Source organism: Loxodonta africana, chromosome 7 (assembly GCF_030014295.1).
Source record: "Loxodonta africana isolate mLoxAfr1 chromosome 7, mLoxAfr1.hap2, whole genome shotgun sequence".
NCBI classification, from domain to species: domain Eukaryota; kingdom Metazoa; phylum Chordata; class Mammalia; order Proboscidea; family Elephantidae; genus Loxodonta; species Loxodonta africana.
The window spans coordinates 88340845-88353223 of record NC_087348.1 but is presented as its reverse complement, the minus strand read 5'-3'; the positions used below and the strand labels follow the sequence as shown (position 1 = coordinate 88353223).

The 12379-nt window shown below is 39.9% G+C and overlaps 1 pseudogene; it reads right to left on the bottom strand.

The window, feature by feature from the left end:
* Positions 1 to 11054: 11054 nt before the first annotated feature.
* On the bottom strand, positions 11055 to 12020 carry LOC100672846 (RWD domain-containing protein 4-like; annotated as a pseudogene).
* Positions 12021 to 12379: the final 359 nt, after the last annotated feature.

Here is a 12379-nt window from a genome sequence, read left to right as displayed (position 1 = left end):
CTGGCAGGTACTTCGAAGCCCTGGTGGCTCAGTGGTTAAGTGTTCAGTTGTCAACCAAACGGTCTGTAGTTCTAATCCACCAGCCACTCCTTTGAAACACTGTAGGGCAAGTTCTACCCTGTCCTATAGGGCCACTATGAGTTGGAATCGACTGAACGGGACTGGACGGCAATGGGTTTTAGTTTGTTATAGGTACTTCTATTTTTTTTTTTATGTACACACCTGTACCTACCCATATCCCAATATGCCTATACCCACCTGGGATCAATAAGGTTCTGTGCCAGCTTAGTTGGGCTAGGATTCTCAGTGGTCTGGCAGTTATGATGTACTTCAGTATTGATATGATGTAATCAACTCCATGATAATATCTGAAATAATGTGATTACCTCCATGATGGGATCTGCTCTGAGTAGCCAATCAGTTGAAAAGGATTTTCCTTGGGGGTGGGGTCTGCATCCAATATATGTGGACTTTCTGTCCAAGTTTTACTCACTCTGGATCCTGTTTATCTGGCCTCCAATTCATGGGACTTGAGCTAGCACCTTGCCTACTGATCTTGGGATTCCTCAGCCTCCATGGTCTGGATCATGGGTTCACCAGTCCCCACAGCTATGCGAGTCTGGAGAAGCTTCCAGCCTAACCCATGGACTTGGGACCTCCCAGGCTCTACAACCACGTGAGCCATTTCCTTGATATAAGTCTCTCTCTCTCTCTTTCTCTATACATGTATATATATGCACACACACACATATACATAAATATGTATATATATACACACACATATATAAATATGTATATATATATGTATGTATGCAGTGGGGTTTTTTTTATACACCACTGGTTTTGCTTCTCTACAGAACCCATCCTAAGACACCATCCAAATGTGCTCAAACACTAGCTTTTACTTTGGTTATGCTGTGCTCACTACATCCACATTCCATGCCACTTTTAACTATCACCAAAAAAATTCAGAAGTCTCGATATTCTAAAGCACACTTTCCCCTTCCCATCTATTCCCTTTGTTTTTTGTTTGTTTTTTCTTTTTTTCTCACTGCCATCTCAGCCTTGGCAAGATGGTATCTCATTGTAGTTTCGGTTTTCATCTATCTAATGGCTAATGATTGTGACAATCTTTTCATATATTTCTTGGCTGCTTGAATGTGCTCTCTGGTGAAAGTTCTATTCATGTCCTTTTCCCATTTTGTATTTGGGCTGTTCGTCTTTTTGGTGTTGACTTGTCATAACTTTTTATACATATTGCAGATTAGACTCTTATATTGACCAGATTTTTTCTTTTTTTTTTTTTCTTTCTTTTCTTCTGATTAAGGTGAAAAAGCAAATTAGTTTCTCATTCAAAAACTTATACACAAATTGTTTCATGGCATTGGCTGCAATCCCACATTACATCAGCACTCACCCCCTTTCCCTTTCTACCCCAAGTTCACCACATCCCTTCGTGCAGCTTCCCTGTCGCCTTCCACATTCTCATCTTTGCTCCAGGGCAGTTGTTGCCCATTTGAGCGCATATACTTGATTGATCAGAGAAGCACATTACTCATGTGTTATTGTGTTATAGATCTGCCTAACCTTTGGCTCCAGCTCTTTGCACTTGTCATTTATAATACTTTACTTTGTCTTCTCGAAAGGCCCTTTGAAAACTTCAGTTCTTTTACTTCATCAATTCTTCCTTTCACTTTAGCTGCTCGATACTCAAGAGCAAGTTTCAGAGTCTCCTCTGACATCCATCTTGGTCTTTTCTTTCTTTCCTGTTCTTGCAGTGACCTCTTGCTTTCTTCATGGATGATGTCCTTGACGTCATTCCACAACTCGCCTGGTCTGTGGTCACTAGTGTTCAATGTGTCAAATCTATTCTTCAGACGGTCTCTAAATTCAGGTGGGATATACTCAAGGTCATATTTTGGCTCTCGTGGAATTGCTCTGATTTTCTTCAGTTTCAGCTTGAACTTGCATATGAGCAATTGATGGTCTGTTCCACAGTCAGCCCCTGGCCTTGTTCTGACTGATGATATTGAGCTTTTCCATCGTCTCTTTCCACAGATGTAGTCAATTTGATTTCTGTGTGCTCCATCTGGTGAGGTCCACGTGTATAGTCACCATTTAAGTTAGTGAAGGAAGGTATTTGCAATGAAGAAGTCATTGGTCTTGCAATATTCTATCACTGGATCTCTGGCATTGTTTCTATCACCAAGGCCATATTTTCCAACTACTAATCCTTCTTCTTTGCTTCCAACTTTTGCATTCCAATCGCCAGTAATTATCAATGCATCTTGATTGCATGTTCAATCAATTTCAGACTGAAGCACCTGATAAAAATCTTCTATTTCTTCATCTTTGGCCCTAGTGGTTGGTGCGTAAATTTGAATAATAGTCGTATTAACTGGTCTTCCTTGTAGGCCCATGGATATTAACCTGTCACGGGCAGCGTTGTCCTTCAGGATAGATCTTCAAATGTTCTTTTTGACGATGAATGCAACACCATTCCTCTTCAAGTTGTCATTCCCAGCATAGTAGACTATATGATTGTCCGATTCAAAATGGCTAATACCAGTCCATTTCAGCTCACTAATGCCTAGGATGTTGATGTTTATGGTTTCCATTTCATTTTTGACTATTTCCAATTTTCCAAAAGGGAAGAATATGCTTGGCATTTCTCAAGCTGAAAGAACTGAAGAAAAAATTCAAGCCTCGAGTTGCAATAGTGAAGGATTCTACAGGGAAAATATTAAATGATGCAGGAAGCATCAAAAGAAGATGGAAGGAATACACAGAGTCATTATACCAAAAAGAATTAGTCAATATTCAACCATTTCAAGAGGTGGCATATGATCAGGAACCGATGGTACTGAAGGAAGAAGCCCAGGCTGCTCTGAAGGCATTGGCAAAAAACAAGACTCCAGGAATTGATGGAATATCAATTGAGATGTTTCAACAAACAGATGCAGCACTGGAGGTGCTCACTCATCTGTGCCAAGAAATATGGAAGACAGCTTCCTGGCCAACTGACTGGAAGAGATCCATATTTATGCCTATTCCCAAGAAAGGTGATCCAACCGAATGTGGAAATTATAGAACAATATCATTAATATCACGCACAAGCAAAATTTTGCTGAAGATCATTCAAAAGAGGCTGCAGCAGTATATTGACAGGGAACTGCCAGAAATTCAGGCTGGTTTCAGAAGAGGACATGGAACCAGGAATATCATTGCTGATGCCCGATGGATCCTGGCTGAAAGCAGAGAACACCAGAAGGATGTTTACCTGTGTTTTATTGACTATGCAAAGGCATTCAACTGTGTGGATCATAACAAACTATAGATAACACTGTGAAGAATGGGAATTCCAGAACACTTAATTGTGCTCATGAGGAACCTTTACATAGATCAAGGCGCAGTTGTTTGGACAGAACAAGGGGATACTAATTGGTTTAAAGTCAAGAAAGCTGTGTGTCAGGTTTGTATTCTTTCACCATACCTATTTAATCTGTACACTGAACAAATGATACGAGAAGCTGGACTATATGAAGAAGAACGGGGCATCAGCATTGGCGGAAGACTCACTAACAACCCGCGTTATGCAGATGACACAACCTTGCTTTCTGAAAGTGAAGAGGACTTGAAGCAGTTACTAATGAAGATCAAAGACCACAGCCTTCAGTATGGATTACACCTCAACATAAAGAAAACAAAAATCCTCACAACTGGACCAATGAGCAACAACATGATAAACGGAGAAAAGATTGACGTTGTCAAGGATTTCATTTTACTTGGATCCACAATCAATTGCCATGGAAGCAGCAGTCAAGAAATCAAAAGACACACTGCATTGGGCAAATATGCCTCAAAAGACCTCTTCAAAGTGTTGAAGAGCAAAGATGTCACCCTGAAGACTAAGGTGCGCCTGACCCAAGCCATGGTATTTTCAATCACATGATATGCATGTGAAAGCTGGACAATGAATAAGGAAGACCGAAGAAGAATTGACACCTTTGAATTGTGGTGTTGGTGAAGAATATTGAATATACCATGGACTGCCAAAAGAACGAACAAATCCGTCTTGGACGAAGTGCAGCCAGAATGCTCCTTAAAGGCAAGGACGGCGAGGCTGCGTCTTACATACTTTGGACATGTTGTCAGGAGGGATCAGTCCCTGGAGAAGGACATCATGCTTGGCAGAGTACAGGGTCAGCAGAAAAGAGGAAGACTCTCAACAAGGTGGATTGACACAGTGGCTGCAACAATGAGCTCCAGCATAACAACGATTGTAAGGATGGCACAGGACCACGCAGTGTTTCGTTCTGTTGTGCGTAGTGTCACTATGAGTCGGAACCGACTCGACAACACCTAACTACAACAGCAGCAATCTTTGGCTGAAAGGTGAACATCTGCATTGGCTTCAATTCTGAGTTAGAAGGGTGTTTCAGGGCCATAGTCTGGAGAAATTCCATTCCTCCAGTCTCTGTCAAACTAGTAAGTCTAGTCTTTTTTGTGAATTTGATCACTTTTCTACATTTTTCTCCTGCATTGTCTGGGACCCTCTGTTGTAATTTCAGTCAGTGTGATCAGTAGTGGCACCCGGTAGTCCTTTGGACTAATTGCTGCCTTAGGTATTTAGTTTTTTTCCCTCTCCTTTGCTCTGAACTAGAAGAGACCGATAGCTGAACCTTAGATGGTCACTCCAAAGTTTTTAAGACCTCAGATGCTACTCACCAAAGTAGGATGTAGAACGTTGTCTTTAAGAACTATGTTGTCGCAATTGATGTTGATGTCCTGTCTTAGCCATCTAGTGCTGCTATAACAGAAATACCACAAACGGATGGCTTTAATAAAGAGAAATTTATTCTCTCACAGTCTAGTAGGCTATAAGTCCAAATTCAGGGCATCAGCTCCAGGGAAGTCTTTCTCTGTTGGCTCCGGAGGAAGGCATGTGTCATCAATCTTTCCTTGACCTAGGAGCTTCTCCATGTAGGAACCTCAGGTCCAAAGGACAGGCCCTGCTCCCAGCACTGCTTTCTTGGTTTTATGAGGTTCCCAACTCTCTGCTTGCTTCCCTTTCCTTTTATCTCTTGTAAGATTAAAGGTGGTATAGGCCACACCCCAGGGAAACTACATTGGATCAGGGATGTGACCTGAGCAAGGCTGTTACATCCCACCCTAATCCTCTTTAACCACAGGCAGAGATTATGATTTATAACACATAGGAAAATCACAAAATGGAGGACAACCACTCAATACTGGGAATCATGGCCTAACCAAGTTGACACATATTTTGGGGGAACGCAATTCAATCCATGATATGTCCCCTGAGTCTGTCGTCCTTTGCCTTCAAGCCCAGGACCTTCGTCCTGTGAGGTGTTTAGTTATGTCTAAGAGGTTTCCCTGAGGGCGCCACTTGTGGGCTCTATTGTCTATATTAATATATAAGAAGCACTACGGTCATATACTTAGAAATTTCAACCTCTGAACCTGTATCTGCTGGTAGGTGTGTTCCCTTACCCCTCCCTCACCTCGTGGCGTATCTATGTATGTACCCATTTGTTGATTATTGTCTGTTGATTGTTGTTTGCAGCGTTGTCTATGCTATAGTAGTTACCCTAGTTGTCCTTTATTCCTGTGATCCTCTCAGTACCCTCTCTTGCTTTGGTCATGTTGTGCTGACTTCTCCCATATTGTGTATTGCCTTTCCCTTCACCAAATACTAACTCACGTGTACTATCACTTTGGTAATTTTCCCTCCCTTCTCCTCCCATCTCTGGTAACTATCTAAGAGTCTTTTTTTTCCCTCCTTTTGTGTAAACCTTTTGCTGTTACATTTTAAAAGCAGTCTCATACAATATTTGTCTTTTTTGTAATTGACTTATCTCATTCAGCATAATACCACCCAGATTCATTTATGTTGTGCAATGTTTCACGGATTTGTCATTCTTCTTTAAGATTGCGTAGTATTCCACTGTGGGAATACTTCAGTTTGTTAATCCATTCTTCTTTTAATGGGCACTTAGGTTTCTTCTACTTTTTTGCTAAAAGTGAATAATACAGCAAGGAACATGGGTGTGCATGTCTATTTGTGACACGGCTCTTATTTCCTTAGGGTATATACCTAAGAGTGGAATTGCTTGTTCATACAGTATTTCTATTTCTAGCTTTTTGAGGAAGCACCATACCTTTTCCATAATGGTTGGACCATTTTCATCCATACAAGCAGTGTATTACAGTTCCAATCTCTCAATCTCCCCACACCCTCATCAACATTTGTTATTTTCTGTTTTTTTTTTTTGGGGGGGGGTTCTGTTTTTGCTTTTTTTTTATTAGTGTCAGTAATGTTGGGTTGAGGTGGTATTTCACTGTAGTTTTGATTTGCATCTTTCTAATTGCTGATTTCATGAGCATTTTTTCATATGTTTGTTAGTGGCCTGAATATCTTCTTTGGTAAAGTGTTCGTTTCCTTTGCTCATTTTTTAATTGGGTTATTTGCCTTTTTGGTTGTTGTTGTTGAGGTGTGAAAGTGTTCTATAAGTTTTAGTGATTAGACCCTTGTCAGATATATATAGCCAAAATTTTTTTTCCAGTCTGTAGGTTCTCTTTTTTCTCTTTTGGAGAAGTCTTTCATTGAGCATAACTGTTTAATTTTTAGGAGGTCCCATTTACCTAGTTTGTTTACACCTATGTGTGCATTTTTACTTATGTCTGGCAATCTATTTATGCCATATATTAAGGACCCTAGCATTGTACCTTATTTTTCCTTCTTGATTTCTATAGTTTTAGGTTTTATATTTCAGTCTTTGATCCATTTTGAGTTAGTTTTTGTGTACGGTGTGAACTATAGATCCTGTTTCATTTTTCTACAGATAGATATCCAATTTTGCCAGCACTGTTTGTTGAAGAGTCTGTCTCTTCCCCAGCCAATATCCTATGGTCCTTTGTCAAGGATCAGCTGTCCACAGATACATGGATTTATGTCTGGGCTTTCATTTCTGTTCTGTTGTTCTATGTGTCTGTTGTTGTACTAGTACCTGGCTGTTTTGACTACCATGGCTGTATAGTAGGTTATCAGATCCGGTAGAGTGAGGCCTGCTACTTTGTTCTTTTTAACAAGATTTTACTTTTTCAGGGCCTCTATCCCTTCCACACAAAATTAGTGATTAGTTTTTCCACCTCAGTAAAGAATTCCACTGGCATTTGGATCAGGTTGCATTGTATCTATACATCACTTTGGGTAATATTGATATTTTCACAATGTTAAGTCTTCCTATCCAAGAACGTGGCGTACTTTTCATTTATGTAGGTCTCTCTTGGTTTCTTGCAGTAATGTTATGTAGTTTTCTTTGTATAAGCCTTTTATGTCTCTGGTTCGATTTATTCCTAAGTTTTTTATCTTTTGGGGGCTATTATAAATGGTATTGGTCTCAGTTATCTAGTGCTTCTATAACAGAAATACCACAAGTAGATGATTTTAACAAACAGGAGCTTTTTTCTTACACTTTAGGAGACTAGAAGCCCAAAATCATGGTGCCAGCTCCAGGCGAAGGCTTTCTCTCTCTGTTGTCTCTGGAGGAAGGTCCTTGTCATCAATCTTTCCCTGGTCTAGAAGCTTCTCAGTACAAGGACCCCAGGTACAAAGGACACGATCCCCTCCTTGTTCTTCATTCTTGGCGTTAGGAGATCTTGCTCCTCTCCTTTCTCTCTTTTATTTCTTAAAAGAGATTGACTCAATATACAACCTAATCCTGTAGATTGAGTCCTGCCACATTAACGTAACTGCCTTTAATCCTGCCTCATTAACATCATAAGCCAAAACAAAAAAATAAATAAACAAACCCCTTTCCTTTGAGTCAATTCCCACTCATATTGACCCTATATGACAGAGTAGAACTGACCCTTAGGATTTCCACAGATCAGCTGGTGGATTAGAACAACTTACATTTTGGTTAGCAGCTATAGCTCACTTTAGCTCTTAACCACTGCACCACTAGGGTTCCATTAACATCATAGAGGTTAGGATTTATAACACATAGGATAATCACATCAGATCACAGAATGGTAGACAACCACATAATACTGGGACCAATGGCCTAGCCAAGTTGACACACATTTTGGGGGGACACAATTCAATCCATAACAGTATTGTTTTCCTGATTTCCTTTTCATAGTTCTCTTTGTTGATGCAGAGGAATCCAGCTGATTTTTTTAAGTTAATCTTGTATCCTGCCTCTCTTCTGAATGGTGCTATTAGTTCCAATAGCTTTCTTGTGGAGTCCTTAGGATTTTCCATGTATAAAATCATATCATCTGTGAATAGGGATAGTTTTACTTCTTCCTTACTAATATGGATGCCCTTTATTTTCTTTTCTTGCCTTATTGCTCTCTCTAGGACTTCCAAGACAACGTTGAATAAGAGTGGTGATAAAGAGCATCCTTAAGGGAAAGACAACAAGTGATACAGGAGAAGCTAGCACAACTGGATTAAACCAAAAGCAAAGACATTTCCTGAATACAACTGAATGTTTTGAAGGCCAGAATAACAGGGACGGGGGTCTGGGGACCATGGCTTCAGGGGACATATAGGTCAATTGGCATAAGAAAATGGATTAAGAAAATGTCTGCATCCCAGTTTGGTGAGTGGCGTCTGGGGTCTTAAAGGCTAGCAAGTGGCCATCTAAGATGCATCAATTGGTCTCATCTTACCTGGAGCAAAGGAGAATGAAGCACACCAAAGACATAAGGTAAAGATGACCCCAAGAGACAGAAAAGGCCACATAAACCAGAGACTACATCAGACTGAGACGGGAAGAACTAGATGGTGCCTGGCTACCACCAATGACTGCGCTGAAAGGGAACACAACAGAGAATCCTTGCGGGAGCAGGAGAACAGTGGGATGCAGATCTCAAATTCTCGTAAAAAGACCAGACTTAATGATCTGAATGAAACTGGAAGTCATGGTCCCCAGACCCTCTATTAGCCCAAGACTGGAACCATTACTGAAGCCAGCTTTTCAGACAGGGATTGGACTGGACTATAAGAAAATGATACTGGTGAGGAGTGAGCTTCTTCACTCAAGTAGACACAAAAGACTTATGTGGATAGCTCCTGTCTGGAGGTGAGATGAGAAGCCTGAGGGGAGAGGAGCTGGTTGAATGGACACAGGAAATACAGGGTGGAAAGGAGGAGTACGCTGTCTTATTATGGGGGAGAGGAGCTAAGACAACATAGCAACATATGTATAAGTTTTTGTAGGAGAGACTGACTTGATCTGTAAACTTTAACTTTAAGCAAAATAAATAAATAAGAGCATCCTTGGATGGTTCCTGTTCTCAGGGGGAATGCTTTCAGATTCTCTACTTTGAGGATAGTGTTGGCTGTTGGTTTTGTATAAATACCCTTTATTATGTTGAGGAATTTCCATGCTGTTCCTATTTTGCTGAGAGTTTTTATCAGGAATGGGTGTTGGACTTTATGAAATGCCTTTTCTGTATCGATTGATATGATCACGTGATTCTTTTCCTTTGTTTTATTCATGTGGTGGATTATGTTGATTGATTTTCTAATGTTGAACCAACCTTGCATGCCTGGTATGAATCCCACCTGGTCATGATTTTTTTTCTTTGTGTGCATGTGCAATTACAAGTTTATTGCTTATTTTGTCATTCCACACAATTGTTGAGTAAACACTTTGAGAAAAATACACTGGCAACGTTAAATAGATGACAGCAATACTGATGAAAATGTTCAAGTGTTTACATAAGGTAATGAGAGGCACCACTGCCGTCACACCCCCAGAAATTCCTACACTTCATATGAAAAGAGTACAACTACTTCACTGGCATTTAAGTAGGATTCTTCGTAATCGACGAACCACACTAAGTCCGAACAATTCTGGAACGTTCACTAGCAGATCTAGCAGTTTCAGTTTATTTAGAAAACAAGAAAGCAAACAAATTCACACAACAACAAAGTACAAACATACAACCCCAAAACAAAAGTTGGCATATTCCAGTGGTCTTGAATTTTAATGCTTCTCTCTTTCATGTTAATTCAAGAAATAAAATGTGATTCAGATTTCGCAAATGAGATTAAATTCCTTCAGTGTTATTATACTTTATAATTAAAAAGATTTAACTGAAGCCAACGTTATTAACCCAGTAAAAAACAAACATACAATTCAGAAATCTACGCTTACGCTAAGGTAACTTCCTTAGAAATCAACTATTCTTTAAGAAGTCAGATCCAAGCTTCACAGGTATAAACTGAGGAACGAACATTTTTACCCTTCCTGATACCAGAGGGTTAATTCTAAGTGTTTTTAAAGCTGGGAGGTGTATACAGAATCACTGTATACAATGCACATCAATAGCTTTTCCTGATGTTAAAACTACACGAACAGTTTCCTCTATTAATTACTTTTAAAAATCAAGCATGTACTGCAGCTCAGTATTTGAAAGACTTTCATGTCTATTAGGACAAAGATGCTGAGGTTGAGAAATACGTATACATGAAAAGACACTTCGAAAAGAAACAAAACTTTGAATGTGTTTTACGTTAAATCATTTAGAAGACCTCAACTATCATACAACTAAAAGCACACAATAGAAGATAAATAGGAACTTTTTAAAGTCATTGTGTCCTGCAATAAAAAAAAAATGAAATATTAAGGCATCTTTAACTCCATCATGGTATATGTAGCAAAGAGAAATGTGTCAAATAAGAGTCAGCACTTCTATTTAAAATGCTTTCTAATGTATTTGGCAAAATTTTTTTTTTAATATTCTTATTCCACATACCATTGAAAGCTCTCCTGATTATGTATTTTGACCGAAACCAAAAGTATAAACAGACACTCACTTATTAAACAGAAGCAGTTCACCCATGAAAAATACAAAAAGGAACAACAAAAAGCATTATGTATAAAGTTCAAATGCCAGTATTTGAACTTCTCTGAAGCAACTCATGCTTCAGTAATCAAGAGAAAGAAGAAAGGAAGACTTTATTTAAGAGAAGAGGCCTATTAATATGGATCATGCTGACAAATAATAGTTGACAAATAATAGTTGACTCAGTTATTTTACTCCACTCGGATGAGGGTTTGAAAGGGGCTTCAGACTCCTTTATCACAACCACTAGAATAAGATCATATACGTTTAACACTGAGTATTTACTACTCCTCGTATCTGTCCATTAACAATGCTTGACGGGCTTTGCAAAGTATACTAAACAGTAACGTTTTCACCTTTGATTAAGGCAAGTTTGTTCAGAACTCTTCATGAACTTTTAGCTTACATTTTTAATGTAAGAAACATACAAAAAATTATCTTATAAAAAGCCACTTCAATAACAGAAAAAAGTAATGAGAGATTTTGAACCCCGTTTACTTTTTTAAAGGATGCACTCTCCTTGGTTCAAATTCCAAGCGTTATTCATCATCTTTAGATCCGGTTTTGCTTAAATGCTTCACCACATCAACCCAGTTCCAGCCTCGAGGAAGTTCCCCTTTGTGATCTGTTTTATCTGCCAGCTTACGTTTCTGGGCTTTTGAAAGTTGTTCTTTTTTGTCTCTTTTCTTAGTTGATGGGGCTGTATTAGGAGTTTCAACTGAGATGATATTACTCATGGATGTTGCAGAATTCAGGGGATGGTGATTTTCCATGAACTGTTCTTTATTGTCCTTGGCATACTCAAAGAGTGTGTAGGTCATAGCAGTTCCAAGGTTCAGCTTCGACTTCTTCCTGTACCTTGGCTAATATGCTCTGCTTTACAGCCGTTGATATGGTGTTGTTAAAAAAAGCGTTCATAGATACAACTGGAGGTGTCTGAGGGTATGTTTCTGTCCAGGAAATCTCTATTAAGAAGTCTTTGGGATCACCATTTTCACCTATCCTGTATTGGAATGAAACTGGACTTAATTCTCAGAAACTTTCATCTCCTTCGTAAATAGAACGTAATGCTTCTAGCTCCATCTCCTGGTCCTCGTTGGCACTCATGGCGCCGGCCACCGGGCGTCTCCCAGGCAGACGGCGGGTGGCCCCGAGGCCCTGACGTCCCCTTTCGCGCCCTCGGCTGCGGTCACACCCTCCACACCCGCAGACGCGAGTCACGCGAGACCCCAAGCCCCGGCAGGGCCGAGCCCCCGGCAGGCGCCTGTAAGCCAGAACCCGCAGCCGTCGCAGGAGGGGCGCCCGGGTGGCCCGGGCCAGGAGGTTTTTTTGTTTGTTTTTTTGATATGCTGTTGTACTCTATTGTCTAGGATTTTGTTGAGAATTTTTGCATCTATATTCATGAGGGATGTTGGTCTGTAATTTTTTTTTTTTTTAGTGCTGTCCTTGCCTGGCTTTGGTATTAGCTTATGCTGGCTTCATAGAATGAGTT